Source organism: Leucopleurus acutus, assembly GCF_964270905.1.
Source record: "Leucopleurus acutus genome assembly, chromosome: X".
NCBI classification, from domain to species: domain Eukaryota; kingdom Metazoa; phylum Chordata; class Mammalia; order Artiodactyla; family Delphinidae; genus Leucopleurus; species Leucopleurus acutus.
In genome coordinates this window covers 89,013,130-89,018,644 of record NC_139148.1, presented here as the reverse complement: position 1 = coordinate 89,018,644, position 5,515 = coordinate 89,013,130, and positions in this window count along the sequence as shown.

The following is a 5,515-nucleotide window of genomic DNA, read 5'->3' as shown; positions in this document are numbered from 1 at the left end:
TCTTCTTTCTTTTTCTTCTCTGATTGCCATAGCTAGGACTTCCAAATCTATGTTGAATAAAAGTGGAAATAGTGGACATCCTTGTCTTATCCCTGACCTTAGTGAAATGCTTTCAGCTTTTCACCATTGAGTATGATGTTAGCTATAGGTTTGTATATGGCCTGTATTGTGTTGAGGTAGGTTCCCTCTATGCCCACTTTCTGGAGAGGTTTTTTTTTTTTTATCATAAATGCGTGTTAAATTTTGTCAAGAGCTTTTTCCGCATCTACTGAAATGATCATATGGTTTTTATTCTTCAATTTGTTGATGTGGTGTATCACACTGATTGATTTGTGGATTTTGAAAAATCCTTGCATCCCTGGTATAAATCCCACCTAATCATGGTCTATGATCCTTTTAATTTATTGTTGGATTCAGATTGCTAGTATTTTGTTGAGTATTTTTGCGTCTGTGTTCATCAGTGATATTGGCCTGTAATTTTTCTTCTTTGTGGTATCTTTGTCTGGTTTTTGTATCAGCGTGATGGTGGACTCATAGAATGAGTTTGGGAGTTTTCCTCCCTCTTAAATTTTTTGGAACAGTTTCAGAAGGATAGGTATTAACTCTTCCGTAAATGTTTGATAGAATTTTCCTGTGAAGCCATCTGGTCCTGGACTTTTGTTTGTTGGGAATTTTTAAATCACAGTTTCAATTTCAGTACTTGTGATTCATCTGTTTGATTTTTCTATTTCTTCTTGGTATATTGTGGGAAATTGTACCTTTCTAAGAATTTGTCCATTTCTTCCAGGTTGTCCATTTTATTGGCATATCGTTGCTTATAGTAGTCTCTTATGATCCTTTGTATTTCTGTAGTTCCAGTTGTAACTTCTCCTTTATCATTTCTAGTTTTTTTCATTTGAGTCCTCACCCTTTTTTTCTTGATGCATCTGGCTAAAGGTTTATCAATTTTGTTTATCTTTTCAAAGAACCAGTTTGGGTTTCATTGGTCTTTGCTATTGTTTCCTTTGTTTCTATTTCATTTATTTCTCCTCTGATCTTTATGATTTCTTTCCTTCTACTAACTTTAGGTTTTGTTTGTTCTTCTTTCGCTAGTTGCTTTAGGTGTAAGGTTAGGTTTTTTATTTGAGATTTTTCTTGTTTCCTGAGGTAAGGTTGTATTGCTATAAACTTCCATCTTAGAACTGCTTTTGCTGCATCCCATAGGTTTTGGATCATCGTGCTTTCATTTTCATTTGTCTCTAGGTATTTTTTGATTTCCTCTTTGATTTCTTCAGTGATCCATTGGTTTTAGTAGCATATTGTCTAGCCTCCACGTTGTTTGTGTTTTTTACAGTTTTCTTCTTGTAGTTTATTTCTAATCTCTTAGTGTTGTGGTCGGAAAAGATGCTTGATATGATTTCAGTTGTTTCAATTTACTGAAGCTTCTTTTGTGGCACAACATGTGGTCAGTCCGGGAGAATATTCCATGTGCACATGAGAAGAATGTGTATTCTGCTGCTTTTGGATGGAATACTCTATAAATATCAATTAAGTCCATCTGGTCTAATGTGTCATTTGAGGCCTGTGTTTCCTTATTGATTTTCTGTCTTGATGATCTGTTCGTTGATGAAAGTGGGGTGTTAAAGTCCCCAACTATTATTGAATTGCTGTCGATTTCTCCCTTTATGACTGTTAGTAGTTGCCTTATATATTGAGGTGCTCCTATGTTGGGTGCATATATATTTACAATTGTTATATTGTCTTCTTGGATTGATCCCTTGATCATTATGTAGTGTCCTTCTTTATCTCTTGTAATAGTATTTTAAATCTGTTTTTTCTTATTGAGTATTGCTACTCCAGTTTTCTTTTGATTTCCATTTGCATGGAATACCTTTTTCCATCCCTTCACTTTCAGTCTGTATGTGTCCTTAGATCTGAAGTGGGTCTCTTATAGACAGTATATATATGGGTCTTGTTTTTGTATCCAGTCACCCAGTCTATATGTTTTGGTTGGAGCATTTATCCATTTACAATTAAGGTAATTATTGATATGTATGTTCTTATTGCCATTTTGTTGCTTGTTTTGGATTTGTTTTTGTAGGTCTTTTTTCTTCCCTTCCTTTTTCATTCTCTTCTCCTCCTGTGATTTGATGACTACCTTCAGTGTTGTGTTTGGATTCCTTTTTCTTTTTTTGTGTGTATCTATTGTAGATTTTTGTTTCCAGTTACCATGCAGTTTTGATATAGCAGTCTATATATAAACAAGATTGTTTTAAGTTGCTGGTCTTTTAATTTCAATGCATTTCCAATATCCTGCATTTGTGCTCTCCTCTCCTCACAATTACGGATTTTGATATCATATTTGTGTGTGGATGATTTCCTACCTTTACTGTATGTTTGACTTCACTGGTGAGCTTTTCCATTAGTAATTTTCTTGTGTCTAGTTGTGGTCTTTTCTTTTCCACTTAGAGAAGTTCCTTTAGCATTTGTTGCATAGCTGGTCTCATGGTTCTGGATTCTCTTAGATTTTGCTTGTCTGTAAAGCTTTTGGTTTCTCTGTGAAATCTAAATGAGAGCTTTGCTGGGTAGAGTATTTTCATCATTTTAAATATATCATGCCACTCCCTCTGGCCTGCAGAGTTTCTGCTGAGAAATCAGCTGATATCCTTATGGGAGTTCCCTTGTATGTTGTTTGTTGCTTTCTCCTTCTTGCTTTTAATATTTTTTCTTTGTCTCTAATTTGTCAGTTTGATTACTGTGTGTCTCAGCATGTTCCTCCTTGGGTTTATCCTGCCTGGCACTCTCTGTGCTTCCTGGACTTGGGTGACTGTTTCCTTTCCCATGTTAGGGAAGTTTTCAGCTATTTTCTCTTCAGATATTTTTTCAGGTTCTTTCTCTCTCTCTTCTCCTCCTGGGGCCCCTATAATGTGAATATTGGTTAATTTAATGTTGTACCAGAGGTCTCTTAGACTGTCTTCATTTCTTTTCATTCTTTTTTCTTTATTCTGTTCTGTGACAGTGATTTCCACCATTCTGTCTTCCAGGTCACTTATCCATTCTTCTGCCTCAGTTATTCTGCTATTGATTCCTTCTAGTGTCGTTTTCATTTCGGTTATTGTATTGTTCATCTCTGTTTGTTTGTTCTTTAGTTCTTCTAGTTCTTTGTTAAACATTTCTTGCATCTTCTTGATCCTTGCCTCCATTCTTTTTCTGAGATCTTGGATCATCTTCACTATCATTATTCTGAATTCCTTTCCCAGTAGATTGGCTATCTCCACTTCACTTACTTGTTCACCTGGGGTTTCATCCATACCCATTCTCTGGGTGACCCACAAACTGGAAAATCATTATATCAGAGACAGTATCCCACAGGAATGAAAGTTCTGAGCCCCACATCAGGCTTCCCAGCCTGGGGGTCCGGCAATGGGAGGAGTCCCTAGAGATTCTGGCTTTGAAAGCCAGCAGGGTTTGATTGCAGTACTTCCACAGGACAGGGGGAAACAAAAACTCTGCTCTTGGAGGGCACACACAAAGTCTCATGTGCACCAGGACCCAGGGGAAAAAAGCAGTGACTCTATAAGGGATTGGTCCAGACCTACCTGCTAGTATTGGAGGATCTCCTGCAGAGGTGGGGGGCAGCTGTGGCTCACTGCAGGGACAAAGACACTGGTAGCAGCAATTCTGGGAAATACTCATTGGTGTGAGCTCTCTTGGAGGCCACCATTAGCCACACCAACAGCCTGTAGGCTCCAGTGCTGGGACACCTCAGGCCAAACAATTAACAGAGCAGGAACACAGTACCCCCCACATCAGCAGACTAGTGGCTTAAAGTCTCCCTCAGCATGGCTCTGCCCACCAGAGAGACAAGACCCAGCTGCACCCACCACTGGGCAGGAGCCAACCCCTCCCATCAGGAAACTTGCACAATCCTCTTAGACAGCCTCATCCACCATAGGGCAGACAGCAGAAGCAAGAACTAAAATCCTGCAGCCTGTGGAACAGAAACCCTAAACACAGTAATTTAGACAAAATGAGATGGCAGAGGAATATATCCCAGATGAAGGCAAGGTCATTTTCCTTTAGGAGATGACAGGGGTCTACCAAGCAGACTACCTCACTAGTGCTGATCAGGCAGCTCCTGACTGACTGGTCCTATATTACACCTCTGGGAGAGGCCAAAAATGTAATTAAGTTAACTCTCAGTTTGGTAACAAGGATCTTGGCATAAGTGACTATTTTGGTTCTGTTGTCTTCTTTATAACAGGCATTTTGGGCCTGTTGATTTCAATTGTTGGAAATGTATTGAGAAATTTGTTCTTGTTTTGGTAAATGTTCCATGTTCACTTGGGAAGTATGTATTTAATATGGTATATAAATGTATATAATGAAGAATGCATGTTCTTTAATTGTTCATTTTAATATCCTATCTATGTCAATGAGGTTGTTTCTTAGTCTTTTTGTTCAAAATTTTCATATCTCAACTGGATTTTTCTGTTTGTTCTAACAGTTACCAAGAGAGCTATGTTAATGCCTCCCACTCTGTGTTTTTGTGTATTTGTTCTTTTAGTTCCACAATTTACCCTTTGTATGTTTTGGAACTATGTTATTTGGAATATGCAAATTTAGGATTGTAATATCATCATGGAGGATTGACCCTTAATCATGAAAGCATCCTATCTGTTTATAATGCTGCTTATTCCCTTCATGTCTACATTTTTAATATTATTATAGCTACATCAGTTACCCTTTGGTTAGTGTTTGCATGATATATTCATTTTTCCCCTTTAACTTTAAATTTTCCTGCGTTTTTATTTTTATGGTGTGTCTCTTTTTGCGGCTCAATAGTTTCTTTTTAAATTCAGCCTCACAATCATCCCTGTTAGTTCACTTTCATTTAATGGGATTACTTATATAATTGGTTTTAATTCCACCATTTTACTATTTATTTTCTATTTGTCCCACTTGTGGCATGATCCATTTTTCTCTCATTTGCTTTGTTCTTTTGGATAAATCAATTATTTAAAAAATTATTATTAAATTTTCCCCTCTATTAAGTTGTTAGGTGTGCATTCTTTTGTCATTCCTTTAGGTTACCCTAGACTTTACAACATGCAGGTTTGACCAACTCAAATTTATGATAAATGAGTGGTTTTTAGTCTTCCTCTGTCAATGTTAAGACCATAGTACATTTTAACACTGTATGCCTCCAGTCTTTTCTGCTACTGTTTCAATGAGGTTTTATCTCCACATATTATTTAAAGACATTATTATTGTTACTGTTTTATACAATCAACATTCATTTACATTTGTCTACACTTTTAGTTGTTGCAGTGGTCTTCATCCATTTCTGCATTTCTCTACTTCTGTCTGGGATCATTTTTATTTCGCTTGAATAACTCTGGTCTTTTGATGTGGATCTGTGGGAGATGAATTCTTGTTTTGTTTATCTGAAAATCCTTCATTTAACATAATATATAAAGATTATTTTTGCTCTGCGCAGAACACGAGGTTGGTACTCATTTCTTTTCACCACTTA